The sequence below is a fragment of the Cnephaeus nilssonii genome, assembly GCF_951640355.1.
Source record: "Cnephaeus nilssonii genome assembly, chromosome: 1".
NCBI lineage: Eukaryota > Metazoa > Chordata > Mammalia > Chiroptera > Vespertilionidae > Cnephaeus > Cnephaeus nilssonii.
In genome coordinates this window covers 44291411-44312614 of record NC_137072.1, presented here as the reverse complement: position 1 = coordinate 44312614, position 21204 = coordinate 44291411, and the positions used below count along the sequence as shown (strand labels likewise).

General features: G+C 39.4%; 1 protein-coding gene across 11 annotated transcripts in view; it reads left to right on the top strand.

Annotated features, from left to right (window-relative positions):
• SGMS2 (sphingomyelin synthase 2) overlaps window positions 1-21204 on the top strand; it is an 82883-nt gene that overhangs the window by 40049 nt on the left and 21630 nt on the right. For 3 of the 11 annotated variants that reach the window (XM_079773325.1, XM_079773328.1, XM_079773329.1), the window contains one exon: window positions 8138-8279. The exons of 7 other annotated variants lie outside the window; for them this stretch is intronic. The gene's annotated coding sequence lies outside the window, so the exon portion shown is untranslated. The remainder of the gene's footprint in view (window positions 1-8137; window positions 8280-21204) is intronic. One more of the 11 variants, XM_079773326.1, reaches the window with a different exon arrangement.

Here is a 21204-nt window from a genome sequence, read left to right as displayed (position 1 = left end):
CCATCCATGCTGTTGCAAATGGTAAGAGTTCCTTCTTTTTTGCCACCGTGTAGAATTCCATTGTGTAAATGTACCACAGGTTTTTTTTATCCACTCATCTGCTGATGGGCACTTAGACTGTTTCCAAATCTTAGCTATGGTAAATTGTGCTGCTATGAGCATAGGGGTGCATATATTCTTTCTGTTTGATGTTTCAGATTTCTTAGGATATATTCCTAGAAGTGGGATCAACTGGGTCAAATGGGAGTTCCATTTTTAATTTTTTGAGGAAACTCCATACTGTTTTCCACAGTGGCTGCACCAGGCTGCATTCCCACCCTTTTTTCCACATCCGCACCAACACTGTCTTTTGTTGAATTTTTGATGATAGCTATTCTGACAGGTGCAAGATGATACCTCATTGTCATTTTAATTTGCATCTCTTAAATGATTAGTGACTTAGAGCATTTTTTTTCATGTCTCTCAGCCTTCTGTATATCCACTTTAGGTCTTTTGCCCATTTTTAAATTGGATTTTTTGTCTTTCTTTTGTTAAATTGTTTGAGTACCTTATATATTTTGAAAAAAAAACCCTTATCGATGTATCATTGGCCAATATGTTCTCCCATGCAGTGGGCTCTCTTTTAACTTTGTTGATGGTTTCTTTTGGTTTGCATAAGCTTGTTATTTTGATGTAGTCCCATTTGTTTATTTTCTCCTTAGTTTCCTCTGCCCTAGGAGATGTATCAGTAAACATATTGCTATGAGAGATGTCTGAGATTTTACTGCCTATGGTTTCTTCTAAGATGTTTATGGTTTCATGACTTATATTTAGGTCTTTTTATCCATTTTGAGTTTATCCTTGTGTGTATGATGTAAATTGGTGGTCTAGTTTAATTTTTTTGCATGTACCTATCCAGTTTTCCCAACACCACTTATTGAAGGAGACTGTCTTGACTCCATTGTATGCTCTTGTCTTTGTCAATATTAATTGAACATAATGGCTTGTGTTAATTTCTGGGGTTTCTGTTCTCTTCCATTGATCTATATGCCTGTTCTTGTGCCAGTACCAGGCTGTTTTGATGCAGTTGCTTTGTAGTATAACTTGATATGTGGTATTATGATCCCTCCTATTTTGTTCTTCTTTCTCAAGATTGGTGCAGCTATTCGGTATCTTTTTTGGTTCCATATAAATTTTTGGAGTGTTTGTTCTAGATCAGTGAAATATGACATTGGTATTGCATTGAATGTATAGATGGCTTTGGAGAGTATGGACACTTTAATGATGCTGATTTCTACCAATCTATGGACACAGTCATTTCTTCCACTTGTTTATATCTTTCTCTAACTCTTTGAAGAAATGGAGAGAAAGAGAAGAACACAGGTATAAAGAGTAAGAATGGCAACAAATAAGTACCTATAAATAATAACCTTAAATGTAAATGGATTAAATAGTCCAATTAAAAGGCATACAGTAGTTGAAGGAATAAGAAAACATGACCCATAAATATGATATCTACAAGAAACTTACCTCAGAACAAATGACTCACACAGAATAAAAATGAAGGGATAGAAGAAAATTTTCCAGGCATAAGGAAATGAAAAAAAAAAAAAAGTTGGAGTAGCAATACTCATATCTGACAAAACAGACTTCACAGTGAAGGCCATAACAAGAGACAATGAAGGTTACTTCATAATACTAAAGGAATCGATACAATAATTGGATATGATTCTAGTAAACATATATGCACCTAATACAGGAGCATCCAAATATATAAAAAAAACTTCTGGAGGACTTTAAAGGAGAGATGAACAATAATTCAATCATAGTATGGGACTTCACCACTCCACTAACATCACTGGATAGATCTTTTAGACAGAAAATCAACAAACAGAAATCCTAAACGACACACTAGATGAGTGGGATTAATAGACATTTACAGAACATTTCACCCCAAAGATACAGAGTATACATTCTTCTCAAGTGACATGGGACATTTTCAAAGATAGACCACATGTTAGGATACAAACTAAGTTTCTAAAAGTTCAAGAAAGTTGAAATTATATCAGGCATCTTCTAGGATCACACTTGCATGAAACTAGAAATCAACTATAATAAAAACACTTAAAAACATTCAAATATATGGAGGATAAATAACATGTTATTAAACAATGAATGGGTTACCAAAGAGATCAAGAAAGAAAAATAATTTCCTGGAAACAAAAGAAAATGAACACACAACAACCCAAAGTCTGTGGGACACAAGTGAAAGTACTCCTGAGAGCAAAGTTCTGGCCTAACTCAAAAAATAAGAAAAATTAATAATAAACTATTTAACCCTACAACTTAAAGAATTGGAAAGAGAACAAGAAAAGCCCAGGGTAAGTAGAAGGAAGAAATAAAGATCAGAGCAGAAATAAATGGTATAGAGACTAAAAAACACACACATATAAAAGATAAACGAAATTGATGAACCTTTAGCCAGAATCATTAAGAAACAAAGAGAGAGAACCCAAATAAACAAAATCAGAAACAAGAGGTGAAGTAACACTGACCCCACAGAAATATAAAGGATTGTTTAAAAACAAAACAAAAACTATGAACAATTATATTTCAACAAGCTGGACAACATGGATGAAATGGACATAGTCCTAGAAAAATACAGTCTTCCAAAACTCAGTCAGGAAGGATCAGAAAACTTGAATAGGCCCATAACTACTAATGAAATTGAAGTAGTAATTAAAAAAAAAATTCCAGCAAACAAAAGCTCTGGTCCAGATGGCATCACAAGGGAGTTTTACCAAACATGCAAAGAACTAACACCTATCCTCTTCAAACTATTCCAGAAAATCCAAGAGGAAGGAACATTTCTAAGCTCTTTTTACGTGGCTAGCTTAGCCTAATTCCAAAACCAGATAAATTACTACAGAGAAAGACAATTACAGGCCAGTATGCCTGATGAACGTAGATGCTAAAATCCTCAACAAAATATTAGCAAATTGCATATAAAAGCTCTTTAAAAGCTCATACACCATGGGCCAGTGGGCTGTATTCCAGGGATGGAAGGCTGGTACAATATTCGCAAATCAATAAATGTGATACATCTCATAAACAAATTGGAAGACAAAAATCACATTGAGTGTATCAATCGATGCAGAAAAGGCATCCGACAAAATCTAATACCCTTTTTTGATGAAAACTCTCAGCAAACTGTGAGGGATCATACCTCAACGTAATAAAGGCCATATATGACAAACCTATAATCAACATCATACTCAATGGGCAAAAACTAAAACCATTTCCCCTAAGAACAGAAACAAGACAGAGATGTCCGCTTTTACCACTATTATTCAATACTAGAGGCCCGGTGCACGAAATTTGTGCATGGGGGAGGGGTCTTGGGGGGGAGCCCTGAAGCTGTGTGCTTATTTGTAGATGCTTTCCCTAAAAAGTGGTAGAAGGACATTCTGAGTCAGAAATGACCAAAGTACCGAATGCTGGCCCTACTATTTACTAGCTGGTGATCTTAGGCAATTCACTTAACCTCTCTGCTTATCTGTACAATGTGATAATAATGATCTCTACCTCATAGAGTTGTGGTGAAAATTAAATAAGATAAAATATTTAGAATAGTGTTTGGGCAATAATAAATACTATGTCAGTGTTAACTATCGCTCTTATTCTTAAGTTTATACCATGTAAATATAAATCAATAATGGGATACAAAGTCAACATTTTTTAAACACATAAGTATTCCAATGTAGTATTTAAAGTGTATGTGTTTATAAGTACTTTTTCAAACAAAAGCTTTCTTAAAGTAATTACAAAGCCAGAAATATAATAATCAATTAGCTTCACTGTGCCGTGCCAGCTCAGCCAAGGGTTCGGCGAGCCTGAGGGAGGGCGGTGAAGGATTGAAGAAAAGACAGACAAAGAGAATAAGCTGGGTCCAGGTGGATCTCCTGTGCCTGGCTGAGGCCACAGAGAAAGATCCAGAGGGCAAGCTGAGCCTTTATTTTATAGTCAGAGGTAAACAAGGTAGTGGTCACCATAGTTACAATGTTCCTGCGAGTTTCACTTGTTTTGGCAGCACTTGCTGGACCTCCCACAGCCCATTAGCTACCCAGATAGGATCTAGGAAGCATCATAAGGTCAAGTTTAATTATGCTAAGAGGGCTGTGCCCTCTAAGCTGGGACTTGTTTGTGGCTTTGCCAACAGGTCAGTCCGAGGCTTAACCCTATAGCTGCTCCCTACACTTCACAATATAAATTAGACTTGTTAAGGCCCCAGAGAAATTTTTACTTTTACCTGGTTATTATTCATGATCTTGTGTTATAGATAAGGCAAGTTACACAAAGTAGTCAACCAACATTTTCTAAAAAATTATTTGGTAGTTGATCTTCAAATATAGGTGTCTGATTGTACTTGAGTGAAAATCTCCGGAGAAAACGTCTATTTAGTTGGTCAGTTATCTGTTGAAAAACAGTAACAGTAACATCCTTGATGGGTGCATTTTTATTTTCAGGAGTTGGTGCCACTTTCAGAATAAGATGAAGCGGTTTTCTGTTCCTGTAACAATAGGAGTCCAGAGCCTGCTTTCGAGTTCCGGCTAGCTCTGTTGCCCCTGTCTGTATCACACCCACATATTAGCCAAATGTCTAATGCAAACTTGAAAGGCTTTATGATTATTAAATGTACTGTTTAACTAATTCGGGGGATTTGCTTACTCTTCACAACCTCTGAACTAATGTCTGATTTGCACCTATAGAACACCATCTAAAAGGGATGTGTATAATAATTGTGCATGAATATATAGGTCAAATGGCAAACATATAAATTAGTAACCAGACTTTGAAAATGTTGGGCATGAAGCCTAATATGTAAAGACCTAATAAAAGGGAACAGAAATTAATTAAATATGGCTGGAAGCACAAAAACTGAGCCTGAAAGGAAGGCAGAGGCCAGACCATGAAGGTCCTTGTAAGTAATGCCAGAAGGACACACCACCACGAAGCAGTCTGGAGAAAAAATAAGATAATCGGGGAAAGGCGAGCTGGCAGGGTATTTGTTATTGTGAAATTTATGTTAATTTTGTCCGGATGTAACAATGGCATTAAGGGTGGTTTTTTTTTTTGTTTGTTTTGTTTTTAAAGAGAGCCTTTATCTTAAAGAGGCATACTGAAATATTTCCAGATGAAATATGATCTCTGGGATTGCTTCAAAAGGAAATCCAGGGTAGAGGAGAAATTAAAAAGATTTTTTTCATGATAATTGTATCTGATGAGGTTGTTCACTGCCCTATTCTCTCTACTTTCAAGATAATACGTTTGAAATTTTCTATCATAAGTTGTTGTTTTTTTAAGTCAAAATAAGCAATGGATTTTTGACCAGGGGGAGATATTTAAGGGCTTTAAGTAAGTCAATAAAGCAGGAAATGGACTGGGAACAAACCCAGCGAAGGAGGGAGGGAGTGCTGGTTAAATACCTAAGCAGTCCCTCCTTTCCTCACAGATTGGGGCGCTTCAGTTTCTCTTGTGCAGGAATGCTCATGACTTTGTCTTCTTAGTAGACTGTTGGCTGTTACCCATTTTCTCTTAACACGGTCACTTTGCACTCTAGCAGTGCAACATACTGGCAGTGCCTGATATTCCTAGGACTATGTGGGCTTTCTTTTTGTTAAATAAATAATGTTAATGTGTCTTCCCGTGGATGGATTTGATTTGTTGTGGCTATTGATATGTGTTTGGACTAATCCCTGTCCTCTGCAAGTAAGAGGTGTTTGTGAACTGAACCAAGTTCAAGGGAGCAAGAAGTACTAGGTGGGTGATTAAAATGGAGAGGACCTGGGGGGATTGTCCCGGGAGCAGCCGGGGGAGTGTGAAGCTGAGATGATAGCTGTGATTTTATTTACCCTGAATAGCTGGGTGGATGGTGGGGCAGTTTGCAGAGATAAGGGACAAAAGAGGAGGCACTCACCTGGTGGAGGGAAAGGACGGTTGCAGTTGGGGACATGAGTTGTAAGCATCTGCTTTTTCTGTTGTTAGGGCCAGGAACCCTTCTCAAGCATATCAAACTCAGGGCAGGCAGGCCGCATGCAGTCCGCCTGCCTGCCCACCGCAAGTTTGACATGCTTGCAATGGAATTTACTCTTCCTTTAAAGATACTCCCACCCCCATCAACCCATAATCCTTGACATTCTGAAGATGTGCCCCTAAAGTGCAGATACATGTTAATCAGAATATCACTTTTGATCTTGTTCAGTACAAGCTTTGGGCCCCAATTTACTAATACAGATATTTTAGAAGCAAAACAAGCCCACCCCCCCCAAAAAAAAAAACCAACAAAAAACAACAACACACAAAATAAATAACCTCTCATTTTCTAGGCTGTTACTTTTAGTTTTTTAAACTATGGGTTTGTTTGTTTTTTTATAACATATCTATGTTTACAAACCAGTTTCAAGTGATTATTTATAGTCAAATACTTTTATTGGTGTAGGACCATCAATGAAAATTAGATTACATGGAATAAGATTAAATATGGAATTACATCTTTTAGCTTCCTGGTACTAATTGGACATCGAGTTTCAAGTGTTTCCTGAGTCCCTCTTCACAGTGCTTTTAATCATCCTGCGTTGTTCTAAATCTGCCTCACTCCATAGGAAACAGCTCCGACTGTAGCTGGCTCCCAAGGACAGACCAGTGCTAACCGGAATAGATAACTACTTCACTGCTTTTCTGTTCACTACTGAGTTTTGGAGCTTGGCGTTTTTAAAGGCTCTTTAAAAAATAAAGCTACTCTTAGTTGTTTTTTTAAATTGTTTAAAGTATTACATATATGTCTTCTTTTCCCCACTTGACCCCTCCCCGGCCACTCTTACCCTCCAGGACAAGCCCCTACCTCCCCTGTGTCCGTGTCCATTGGTTATGCTAATATGTATGCATCCAAGTCCTTTGGTTGATCTCTTACCCCCACACCACACACACACACACACACACACACACACACACACACACACACACACACACCCTCCCCTGCCTTCCCTCTGAGGTTGGATGGTCTGTTCGGTGTTTCTTTGTCTCTGGATCTATTTTTGTTCATCAGTTTATGTTGATCATTATATTCCACAAATGAGTGAGATCATATATTTACCTTTCTCCACAGTGGTTGGCAAACTCAGTAGTCAACAGAGCCAAATATCAACAGTACAACGATTGAAATTTCTTTTGAGAGCCAAATTTTTTAAACTTAAACTTCTAACGCCACTTCTTCAAAATAGACTCGCCCAGGCCGTGGTATTTTGTGGAAGAGCCACACTCAAGGGACCAAAGAGCCGCATGTGGCTCGCGAGCCGCAGTTTGCCAACCACGGGCTTAGCATAATGCTCTCCAGGTCCATCCATGCTGTTGCAAATGGTAAAAGTTTCTTCTTTTTTATACCTCAACATAATAAAAGCCTATATGACATACCTACTGCCAACATCATACTCAATGGGCAAAAACTAAAGCCATTTCCCCTAAGAACAGGAACAGGACAGGGAGGCCCACTTTCACCACTCCTCTTCGACATAGTACTGGAAGTTACTGGCCATTGCGATCAGACAAGAAGAAGAAATAAAAGGCGTCCAGATTGGAAAAGAAGAAGTAAAACTGTCATTATTCGCAGATGACATGCTATTGTATGTAGAAAACCCCAAAGACTCCATCAAAAAACTACTAGACCTAATAAATGAGTACTCTTAGTTTTAAATTTTTGTTTTCAGCCCTGGCCAGGTGGCTCCGTTGGTTGGAGCCTTGTCCCGGGCACCAAAAGCTTGTGTTCAATTCCTGGTCAGGACACATGCCTAGGCTGCGGGTTTGGTCCCCAGTTGGGGCGTGTACAGGAGGCTACTGATCCATGTTTCTCTGTCACATTAATGTTTCTCTCTCTCTAAAAAAAATGTCATCTGTATACCCTAGATTTATAAACTTCCTAAATGATACATAACCAGACTTTTTTTTCCCCCCATTTTATATTCATTATTTGAGTTTTCTTTTTACTTTTACTTCTATCTGGTGTATGGTTTTACTAAACTTCAAATATTTTTCCAGGCACTTCTCTAAAAGTTGTTACAAAAGTTGTTTTCATTGCTCATTGTTTTTTTTGTTTGTTTTTAAGTGACGTCTGGTTGGAAAATGGGGAAGTTACTTAGTCAAAACGCCCTTGAGGATAGGAGCCAGCCTTCGTTTCTCTTACCTTCCTTGCTTCGCGCTCAAGCCCACTCTGCCCAGGACGGAAGCCAGAAAAGGTTGTCTCCCATGTATGTGGCTGTGCACTCATCGGCCTTCCCGCCCAGGCTTCCCGGGGTAGCACAGTTGCTACATATTTACCCTCAAGGACTGCTTATCTTGAGTTTGGTCGTTTCATTAACCTCGTGTGGTTTTTAAAGTTTTCTATATTGCTAGCTCCTATCCCACCTATTTAAGATAAAATTGTAAAATTTCTGCATTGAAATTGAATCCTGACACCTCATTAGATATTTGATAGCTTCAGCTTTTCTGTCCCTACGCAATGTCTTTGTTTTTATTCTTCCTGTCTTCATAATATTGCATCTTTAACCTTTTCTTAAAAACCTCATGTGGGTTAAACATTCCTTAGAAGACAGCACTGGGGTGATCGATGAAATAAAAGTCCATTATAACCAATATAATTAGAATATTGTACACAGATGTACATTATTTTGGTCTATTAGAAATGGAAAAGAACTGAAAGACAAAAATCCATAATTGAGTAAGTATGGGAGCATTTTCAGTGAAATACCTTTTTAGTTTTAGAAAGCTATATTTATACAGGTTTTAGAAGCTGTTTACTGTACTTGGGTCTCAGCAGGTTGGAATATAGATGTTCTCGATAGTCCTTTGACTTGATGGTACTTTGATTTTCCCCAGGATAATGAGTATTCATTTAAAATGTTTGTATGGAATATTACCTCATAAGGCTAGTTTGAATAGCCCTCGTGTTTTTTGTTGCCCCATCCTACTTTATTTTTCTTCATGGCACTTAATCTTTTCATTATTATTGTTCCTGTTATATGCTAACAGAATGTAAGCATGAGGGAAGTGACTTTTTAAACACTGTTGTATCCTTACAACAGTGCCCAGTTCAGAGTAGGTACTTACTATATATTGTTGAGTGAATAATTGTCTGACTTTTTAGGCAGTTAAATTCAGAGCGTGCTGCTATTTTATTTTCCAGTACAAAAATGGTAAAATTACTGTTCCATGTAGTAGCCCCTTTCCAGCAACCATGTAATTTATTTATACATAACACAGTGTTTCCTCACTATTTTGCAACTTCATTCCCTCACCCAACATTGTGTGGTGTTATTTTATTGTACAAACAAAACATATTTATAATGTAACAAACAAACAAACAATGAGCAATGAAAAAAACTTTTGTAACAACTTTTAGAGAAGTGCCTGAAAAAATATTTGAAGTTTAGTAAAACCATATACCAGATAGAAGTAAAAGTAAAAAGGAAACTCAAGTCCCATCATGTTGGACAGTATGGTTTTAGTCTTAACCCTTTGCAGTCGCTTGCTTTTTTCTCTATTCCTTTATTCTAATGCTAACCGTGTGGAGTCACACTCGACATCCGAGTGCAAAAGGTTAATAGGTCCAGAATCATTTATCTGTAATTTCAAAATCTAAACTCTAAAAACAAAAGGCTCCTCCTTCCTCCCCTCCTTCCACTCCCTTCCTCCCTCCCCTCCCTTCCTTCCTTCCTCCCTCCCTCTCTGCCTCCCTCCCCTCCCTTCCTTTCTCCCTCTCCTCCCTCCCCTCCATCTCTTCCTCCCTCCCCTCTCTTCCTTCCTCTCCTCTCTCCTCTCCCTTCCTTCCTCCCTCTCCTCCTCCCTCCCTTCCTTCTGTCTTTCCTTCTTTTCTTCCCTCCTTCCTTTAATAAACTTTGGTGTTAACACCCTTCTTGAACTGACCGAAATTTCTTTATAGTCTTTATTCAGCCAACTTAATGTGAATATATTCCTATGTCTCATTCAGATATATTAATGTTTGGTTATCTGGTGTTTCCCAAATCCAGTATGAGCTATGTGACCCAATATATCTAATATATGGTATATGTACCTACAATCTTTCTGAAATCCAAAGTTGTGAATTTTTAAATGCATCTTTTCCAAAAAATTCTGATTAGTGAATTTGGAAAACTATCTTTTCATGCTTATGCAGTATCTTTAAGATACATTCCTAGAAGTGATTCAGAGTAGGCAACAAATAGCTTTTGAAATTAGGGGGAACAATACTAGTTTTTTTAAGTTTATTTTTTTATTGATTTCAGAGAGGAATGGAGAGGGAGAGAGAGATAGAAACATCAATGATGAGAGGGAATCATTGATTGACTGCCTCCTGCACACCCCCTATTAGGGATTGAGCCCACAACTAGGGCATGTGCCCTTGACCTGAATGGAACCTGGGACCCTTCAGTCCGCAGGCTGACACTCTATTCACTAAGCCAAACCAGCTAGGGCAATAATACTAATTTTTTTTTTAAAGATACGAAATTAGAATTTTGGAACACTTGGGATTGTAACTCAGTAATATTGTAATGGATTTTTGCAAACTGGATTAAGTTAATGTTACCAATCGTTCTTTATATTTGTTAAAATGATTTCTGTAAATAGGGTCTATACTCTTGAATGCTGTACTTGATTTAACTAATCATTTGGTAATTTTAGCTTATATCCAAAGTTTTGTTATCACAGAGAGTAGAGGACAGAAACTGTTAGCTGATAATGAATGAGTACAATAAGGCAAGAATCCACCAAGTATCAGGAAAAATGTTTTTAAAAATGCTCAAATGCACAAGCTTATTAAAACATCCTTGGTGCACAAAGATTACCAATATTTATAAAAGCTAGCTTAGGGATTTGCATTTTTGACTGAATCCTCTTTTCCATCAAACCCAGTTCAGCCTGATTCTCTATTTGGCAGCTGGTTTTCTTCAGGAGAACAACACCAAATAAGTGACTGGTTTTTAGTTTGTGACGTACTGAGTGACATCCATTATATGAAAATGGTTCGTTATAAAGCAGTGCTCACTCCTTTCTTGCTCATAAACCCTGCAGAAAAGACATCACTCTTTTGCACAATTAAGTCTCTTCTTGGAAGTTGGCACTAAATAAAGACTTAATTGAATTGAATAGATGCACTTCAGATTAGGGCTCATACATCCAAATAGTTATTAGTTTATCAGGCTTCCTCCAGCAGCAGCAACAATGCAGACTTTCCCAAAAACACAACAATCAAAACATACATTTTTTTATTGCAGTTCATTGAGGCTGAGTTGAAAACATGAAATAGAGATTTCAGTTAATAAATACTTCTGTGGCAGCATAGTAACAACTATACCTGGTTTCTGATACTTTTAGCTATAAATTAACACATTTATAATGAACATTTCAAAAATATGGACCATATACAAATGTAGGAAGGAAAAAAATCTCACCCTCCTACCACTTCGGCAGCCATTCTTAATATTTTTGTGAACTTGTGCGGACTTTTCTGTACATGCATTTTTTACATACTTCAAATTGTACGAACACAAGACCTTTTTAAAACCAAAGCGCATTCTCCCGGTGAGCTCTGTCAGTACTTGTATAGTTAAGATAGCCGTTAGTATTTTCCTGATTATAAGAATGTTTAATGTGGAAAATTAGAAAATGCAGTTGAGAATAAATAAAAAATAAAACTGCCCATAAACTCATCAAATAGTGTTAATATTTGCTATATTTTTTCAGATTCTTTTTATATATGTAATATGCATCTTTGCATCACTGAAATTATAACTGCCGTTTCCTTGTCATTAAACCATAAGCATAATTTTTAGAAACTATTTTAAAATGCTTTCATAAGCATTTGCAAGGATGAATACTTTTATCACAGAAAATTTGGAAAAAATAGGAAAGTGCAAAGGAAAAGAAAAATAACTTCTAAATCCTACCACCAGCATTAACATCTGATATTCTTTTGGTATATTTATTAACTTGGTCTCTTTTTAGTGCATACTTTTACATTTTTATGAAAATAAGAATACAGGGCTGTTTTTAAAACAATAAATTTAATATATTGTATGGATACTTTACTCTCCTACTTGGATTTAGATTGTTTCACTGAGTACATTGTTGGGTAATTTTTTTTTTTCTGTAATTAAGACATGTTCCAAAATTCTCAGTCGTAGAGTTACTATGTCAAGAGATATTAGCTTTAGCCGAAACCGGTTTGGCTCTGTGGATAGAGCATTGGTCTGCGGACTGAAGGGTCCCAGGTTCGATTCCGGTCAAGGGCATGTTCATTGGTTGCGGGCACATCCCCGGTAGGGGGCGTGCAGGAGGCAGCTGGTCGATGTTTCTCTCTCATCGATGTTTCTAGCTTTCTATCCCTCTCCCTTCCTCTCTGTAAAAAATCAATAAAATATTTTTTTTAAAAAAAAGAGATATTAGCTTTAACAAACAAACAAACAAACAAAACTCAGCATATGTTTAAAGAGAGAGAGACATATCTTCAAAAGAATTGTACCAACTTATGATCCCACCAGCAATTCATTTCAGTTTTCAGACTGTTTTCCATTACAGCTTAAATGGCATTTAGTGGGCTTTGTGTCAAGGTCACCTTCCAGTGTTCCTATCCATGGATTATTATGGGTAGAAGCTTGTGTGTTAATTCGTCAGTATGACATTCTGGAGGAAGTTTTTGTTATAAATATTGGGAAATATTTAGTCATAGGAGCTTTGTGGCCTAGGATTTGTCAGCAGAGGATTAGGGGAAATCAACCCCAAGTAGAAACCAAGGAAATGAGTTCTGGCTCTGAGACTGGGCCCCGGCAATGTTACCCCCTTCTTCTGCCTTCTTGCCCACACATTCCCCACTCACTGCATGGATATTCTCTCTGCCTCCGTCTCTTTCCACGTGCTCGCAATGGTGTGTATGAGGGTGGCTTCCAGTTAGGTTCCTGGAATCACTGGCCTTCACTGCAAAGGGTGTGAGAATGAAAAGCTGACTTAACGTGCCAAGAAAGATGAGAGCCAAGGCCCCAAGAGAAAGTCTTGAATAAATAAATAATCATAGTTGTAATATATTTTTGTATATTGTTTGTGTAGAATTTACTTATATTCATGTTTTAATTATGTCTATTTGATTATTTATATATGATAACTAACAGTTTCCGCTAAATAGACTGACTCTTGTGACATGCAAACTTAATTTCAGTTGTAGTTGTGTTTTGTTTTAAATAGATTTTATTGATTTTTTACAGAGAGGAAGGGAGAGGGATAGAGAGTTAGAAACATCGATGAGAGAGAAACATCGATCAGCTGCCTTCTGCACACGCCCCACTGGGGATGTGCCCGCAACCAAGGCACATGCCCTTGACCGGAATCAAACCTGGGGCCCTTGAGTCCGCAGGCCGACGCTCTGTCCACTGAGCCAAACCGGTTAGGGCCGTAGTTGTGTTTATAATTGCTAAGGTATAAATGGCAGTGTAGGTTGTCCCAGATTTTCAAGACTGTTGCTGCTCCTACCTCTAACCCCTACCCCAGTTTGGTTTTCCGTCCAAATATTCAGGGCTGTCCTGCTTTTTTTGTTTTGTTTTCGGTTTTTTGATGATGTTGTTGTTTTTTAATTGACTTTCTAGAAAGAGGAAGGGAGAGGGATATATATAGAGAGAGAAACATCAATGAGAGAAAAACATCAATCTGCTGCCTCCTGCATTCCCCCTACTGGGGATGAAGCCAGTAACTCCGGCATGTGCCCAGACCAGGAATTGAACCTGCCCAGACCAGGACTCTTGGTGCATGAGTGGATGCTCAGCCACTGAGCCTCACCGGCAGGGCAGGGCTGTCCTGGTTTTGATGACAGAGACTGATGCTCAGCTCCGTTGCCTGTGCGCTTCCCAGGCTGTAAGCTGGCCTTTTACAGCATGTCTTACTTTGGGCCCCTGAGAGCCAACAATCATGCCTATTTTTACTTCTCTATATTTTCTTTTCTTTTTTCAAGGCTTCACTGTAAAAACTCTTACTTGTTCTTCTCCTTTCTTTTCCAAACTCTTTTTCTTGTTTTTCTAATTATCTCCTGGAGGGGATGGCTTGGATATATTGGAACTAAATTTCTCATGGTATGGTATTCCTAAAAGAAATACAAAACAGTGACTGTGTATCCTGTTCTAGATTATTTTGCTTAAGGGCAGTGGGCAGTTGACTAAGAATCACTACATAATCAATGGTATGCAAGCATTCTTTCACAACCTTTATACCAGAAGACTCTACACTTTGGGGTAGAGTCTTCAAGTTCCAGGCAGGGGAAGTTGAGGAGAGTAGGCAACAAAAAACACATTTATTTAATTACTAGAGGCATGGTACACAGGTGGGGTCCCTTGGCCTGGCCTGACCAGATCGGGCTGAAACCGGCTCTCCGACATCCCCCGAGGGGTCCCAGATTGAGAGAGGGTGCAGGCCAGGGGAGGGACCCCACCCATGCATGATCGGGGCCAGGGAGGGACCGTGAGAGAGCTCCAGGGTGTATTCGGCCTGTCTCACCCAGTCCTGATCAGCCAGACCCCAGTAGCAAGCTAACCTACCAGTCAGAGCGTCTGCCCCCTGGTGGTCAGTGCACATCATAGCGACTGGTCAAACAGTTGGACACTTAGCATATTAGGCTTTTATTATGTAGGATTAGAAACTTTGCTTTTCAACTTTGTGAACCAGCACAGTTGGAAAAAGTCTTGAGTGAACTGTTCTTGTTTTAAGAGACACATGCATGAAAACACCTTACAAAGCTGAAGGTTCCTGGATCATTTGTTCTTGCTAAAGACATTGGGATTGACTTCTGCAAAATGTCATGTTCCTCTAAAAGCCCCTCTGTCTGTTAGCAGGCATTCTGACTATCCAGATATTGCTAAAGTGGCATCCTGTTAGACTCAGGAGTTTAACCTTTTAAGGTATTTTGCTGCTTCTTTCCCAAGGGTATTGTTCCTCGTGTTGGATTGGGTTGGGAAGTTGGGGTCCCCATTCATAGACCCAAACTTAGGAAACACAATTCACCATTTCTGAGTTATTTGCAGAAACCAAAGCCCAGATTGGAAACATTGGTCAAATTAGTGCTTTTGAGAGAAATAATTTATTTAAATACAACATAGCAGTTTAAATTCCGGGAGAAACTAGAGGCAAATACACTTACCTCATTTGCTCTGGAGTTGCTTTTTATAGTCTCACTAGAGGCCTGGTGCACGCATCCGTGCACTGGTGGGAGGCGTGGCCTGCGGGGATTGGCCCGCTGTGGGAGCAACGCTCATCCTGGTCAGCCGAGCAGTGTGGACCTGCCCTCTGAGCGGCTGCTGAAGGAGGAAATTAGTCTGAGCTGATATTTCGGGGTAATGTCTTGGGTAAAGGCATGTTCTGTGTCCTGGAGGAACCTGGTGGAGAGCTTTGCACCCCAAAGCTGCTCAGTGAATGTCCTTGATGTGTGATGCCAGGTCGGTGACACCATCGGGGATGTTCAGGGCAGCCGTGCTCCAGGATCCTCAGCCATCAGGACAGCCTCCCCGGGGGGATCCACAGTCATGTCCCCTCTTTCCATCCGTTATGCCAGCTCCCTGCACTCTTTCTAGAACACACCTTAGAAGGCCTGCATCAGCTGGTGGGGTCAGGCCAGAGTCTGGACTATCTCAGGTATTTGATAGGTGCAGAGACTCGGCCTCACCCTAGGCCTGTTAGCGGCTGCTCCCGCTGCAGGAGCAGCTGCTCATCCCGGTCAGCTGTGACCACCAGGGGGCAGCTCCTGCATTGAGTGTCTGCCCCCTGGTGGTCAGTGTGCGTCATAGCGACTGGTCGACCAGTCGTTCTGGTTGTTGGCAGTTTGGTCGCTGGGCTTTTATATGGTATATATATATAATGGCTCCTTCTGCAAGTCATGCGAAAGCAACTCTAGAAAATACACAGCCCTGTGTTTTTGATGGAAGCTGAAAACAGCATATACCGTCCATGAGTAGAATACATTCTCTGTTACTTTATTTGTAGAACATTCTTTGACTGGCGGACGTGAATGAGAAAGGTAGGCTTTTACAGGGCTTTCTGGGTCTGCCATGGTCCCTTTCCTTTCATGTTTTTTCTTTTCCTGGAGGATCCAGGTGGGCTGAAACACAGGACTTTCAGAATCACAGGGCCATCTAGCCTTCCTCATGCCCCCTACTCACCTCTGCCCTCTACCAGGGTCTGGGGAAGCACACCAAAATGGCCACAAGCAGATGGGGCTAACCTGCCAAAGGTGCACATTCTAGAACCTTCCTTCTCCTTAATTTTTCAGTGTTAATCCTGGGTATCAGGTAGTGCTCCCCTAAATCTCTCAGGCTGCATTAAGATACTTCTTGCATTTGTGTTGTTGGCACAGAGCACTAAGCAGAAATGTGATAACCAATAGCCCGTTGATGTCTAATTCTAGACTTCAGAACTCTGCAAGGAAATTGTGTAGCTTGTGTCATTTGCACAGCAGCACTGGGACTGAGTAAGCGTCCTGTTCTTAGACATCTGCTCTCTGCCGTAACCACAGCATGTACTGCCCACAGGCGCCTGGCTAAATGTTTCCCCTAAAGCCTCTGCTTTTGCCTCCACACTAGAGCAGGATTATTGAACTCCTCGCCCTGGATTCTTGCTTAAAGGTAATTTCACTTCAGTCTCACTCTAATGCACTAGTAAACAGCAAGCAGTGTTTCAAGATGCTGTTTTAAAATATCCATTATAGTAGCCTGTTCATATTATTCAGTGCAAACTTTTTTGAAATCATATAAAATACACACACAGTTTGGTCACCATGTGGTAGACAGAGAAACCAATAGGTATATTTCTAAGAAATCTGAACGGCATGGAATAAAGGAGCTTTATCTGTAAAAGTAGACAGTTATGAAATTATTTTTAAGGAACTTTTTTTTTCTTCTTTTTTCTTAGCATGGTTTTCCTGTAATAAGATACTATGCTTCCAAACTTGAAAACATCTTTGTTGTTGTTGACAAGGAAATACACTGTTGACTCTGGTGGTGATCTGTTTATTGACTTAGACTGAGATCTCTAACATCATTTAGAAAAAGTGTGGTTAGGGGAGTATGATATTAAACTGTTAGATCCACCTTCTGCTTCTGTCTTTCGTAGACCAGCCACTGTTCTTAAGAGAACATACAAGCTCCAATATCAGACTTAAATCTCCTGAAAATATTAAATGGAATGTTTGTTATAGTTACCAGAAACTTCTCACTTTAATGGGTAATCTGCATAGACACCTATCCCAGAGAAATAAGTATTCAAACCTACAGGAATCAACTTCTAGGTATGTAAGTCTTGGGGGCATATAGGGAAGAAGAGGAATGTAGAAGCAGGTAGTTAGCACTGTCGTTCAGTTAGACTGTCAGGTTTAGCCTTTCTGATAAAGCCTCCACGTGTTTATGCTATACAAGTGCTGGCTGCCTTTGTTTGACCATGAAACATGGAGCCGGTCATGCCAGTTTTGTGGAATGATTGTAGTGACACCTACCTGAAGATTATTCAACGTACAAATGTCTGTGTAAATTATAGAGGATGTCTTTTGCTCACCTGCTAAAGTAGATAAGCATTTAAACTCAAAGATAAGCCTGCAACCCAGCTAATTCTCTGAGGCCGTGGGTACATTGGAAATGGTGGGAAGTAGAGAATTCCAGCCTAGTTCTTTTTCCTCAACACTAAAAGGAAGAAACCACTGGCGTTCTCCCCACTCCCACCCTCCAGACATTCTCTAAGGTCTCCTAGACAGACCAGGAATGGGGGCTGGGGAAAGGGGCAGGGGCAAGCATAGGCCAGCTTTTGGGAAAAGAGCGTGATGTGTCCCCACTATACCCCTTAATTCTGAGAACTTCTGATTTACAGTGTATCCCAAAAGACATTGAAAGGATTATTTTAAATATTCCCTAACCTTTGACCTCCTTTTACAGCCCTCTTCTGTCTTCAGGGCCCCAGTCAGCCTGCCTGTCTGTCCACCTTACCTACCTAATCCATCCACTCTGTAATTCTAATCTGTTTATCCTGTCTTCCCTACTCACTCATGTATTCATTCATTTGTGTATTTGTAAATTGTCTTTCCGTGGGACTCCTCCGCTCTGTAAGGTTCCTCTCCCCAGACTGCAGGGCTTCCCTTCCCTCAGGCCCAGGCTTCAGTGTTGTTTTTCCAAAATAGACGTGGTCAGATCTGATCGTGGGAATTCTCCAGCCACCAGTAAAAAGAGTAACAGCTAGAAAATAGAAGCCACATTGTAAAACATCCTGTGGAACATTTTTCAAGTCAAATTTTGGTGATGGTCCTTTATTGACTCAAACTTAGAAATCCGAAACAGTTGATGTGGCTGAGGACTGCTCCGCCCCCTCAATACCTCGGGCTCCTACAAATACCCCTTCTTGGGAGATACTCCCAACCTCACAAGGCATTGTTTTCAAATTTGCACAGCTAATATTTGCTCTGGGTAAACACTCATTCATTTCAGCAAGTATTAAATTGTCACCTCGCCTGTTAAAGTGAGCAATTCTTTTTAGTGAGAAATAAGACAGATCATCTTTTCCTTTTAATTCAACTCCTAGTAAATTTTGATGAGTTCTATTAGAAAACTCACCTGGTTTTTTGGTCACTTTATATTATTTAGTTACAAATTTATTTTTGGAGCACAGTTTACACAAATCTTGTTAAACAGTCTGCTTTTCATTGGCCTTGGTCTTGTCTGTAGGAGTGTGTGTTATTTCAGAATCACTGCTGAAGAAGTGCTCAGCTGGTAAGTACAACACTTTAAAGGGATACGTGAGCCTGGATTGTAATAGAATATGGGATAGTCCTTGATTTTCTAATTCTTCAGGAACCATTTATCTCGATGAGCTCTATCTTCCTTTCAACAGCTTAAATGAATTATAACTTACTATAAAGTTCATTTGTTTTAAAAGCGCACGATGCAATGATTTTTAGTAAATTTACCGAATTGTGCAGCCATTGTCACTAATTTTAGAACATTTCCATCACCCCGAAAAGAAACTTCCAGCCTATTTGCTCTTCATTCCCACCTGCCGTCCTAGGTAACCACTATTGATAGGTGAATCTTTCTCTTACAACAACTGGATACAGAACTAATATTGTCCAATCTACCTTCATATGGGATATTTTTAGTCTATCCTCTACCCAAGCATATCTCTCCCAAAGTTCAGAAAGGCAGTAACTGACTTTTCAATTCTGTTTTTGACATTAAAAAAATGTTTTCCCTAATCTATCCTCAGAATAGTGTCACCAAGCTACCGTACAAGCCCGCCCATTTCCCTAATTTAAATCTATCAGTTACCTACACAAGTGTGGGGTCTACTGGTCTTTCAAGGACTCTTTTCCATGTTACTTTTGTTGGGAAAGTATTTCACACACACACATACTAGTATATACATAATTTTTTAGTAAGCAAGTGTCTTCTTTTCAGGTTTCAAAAACACTCTAGTAAAAATATTTAACAAATTTTGTGGGTGCTTCTGCAATAGAATCCCATGACTCCTAAGGCAGGTGCCCTTGTATCCATAAGCTTGTTGGTACTTAATGATTTTAGGTGGGAAAATTTTTATAAATACGTTAAGCTCTAAGAATGTTAATAAGGAAAAGCTAAGGTGTCTTGGTCTCAGAAAAAACTTCATGGGCATAAAATTTCTTAGCTAAATTGGATCCTGTTAACATGAAGTGATACACCTGTATTATAAATTTAATCTGGTGGTTTACTAGTAACAGTTACACATATGCATAACAGGGAAATACTTATCAGACTTCTTTTCCCCTAGCTCCCACAAGAGGGTTGAATGATATATTAAAATTTTTCTTGGTATATATTAATTTTTGCAAAATTACAAAGATTTAAAAATACCTGCAATATTATCTAGAGGACTTTGCTGTGTATTTACGTATCTCTTTTGTGGGGTGGGGACCTTAAAATCGATTGTCTCAATCTTTTCCAATGACTCTTGTAGACCTCTGACATGTAATAAATGGCATGGAGGTGGTGGTGTGCCATTAGAACAAGAGCCCCCGAGGTCAGATTTCTGGTTCAAGTCTGGGCTCTGCCATTCCCACCTGTCTGACCTTGAGCATCTTACTTTATCTCAATTTCTTTTCTTTACAGTATTTCCTAGGGTTGGTATGAGGATTAAGTAGATAATACACAAAGCACAGTAAGTACACATAAGTTACATTTGCTAATGGCACTTGAGTAAGGTACTGAAAAATGTTTCTTTGTGGCTGTTTTACTCTACAACTTGACTTTTTAATGCCTTAATGGTGGACAACTGAGTTTTTTAAGGCCTTGAGAAAGCTTTTGTGTCTGCTAATAAAATAACTGGCTATTTGTTTTCATTGATATTCAATTCAATACATTTTGTTTCAAGACCTAGTTGTTTTTTTTAAACCTTTAAGCTCAAGGTTTAAATCTCTTTTATTTTCCAATTTGTAAATGTTAACAAACACATTTTCTTTGATCAGTGTTTAACTTCCATCTTCAGCGGATTACATAGAAGTAACAGATCACATTAAAACCCATATATAAGCTTAGAGGTTTCCTGAATTTTTAAATGATAATTTACACTTTTAATACATTGTCTTCTTAACCACTTCAAATGTCTAACTAGGCAGACATACAAATCTAGCAGCAAAGAATTTCTAAGCCCTGCAGCCGGAACCTGTGTCTGCTGTCAGAGAGCCTTGGGTCAGAACGGCTGGGGGAGCCGTGTCTCCAGTTTCAGACTTGTACCTCTTCTTAAAGCCTTGAGTATGTGTCACATGGCCGGCTCCCTTTTTTGATCCCTAATCTCTGAAATGAATTAATGAGGTTCTTCATCTATTCAGATCTACGTTTCTACTTAATTCAACACTGTACCCTTCTTATATACTACTAGACGCCCGATGCACGAAGATTCGTGCAGAATGGGCCTTCCTTCCTCTGGCTGCTGGCGCAGCCTTTGCTCCGGCCTGGAGCCGCCTTTCCGCCTTCCCACCTGCCCAGAGGCCAGAGCGGCTGGGGTGGTGCAAAACGCCTGCGTCGTCACCATGGCGACGTCCCACCCCCGGCTGCTGGGCGCCTGTGTATGCAAATTAACTCACCATCTTTGTTGAGTTAATTTGCATACTCCTGATTGGCTGGTGGGTGTTGT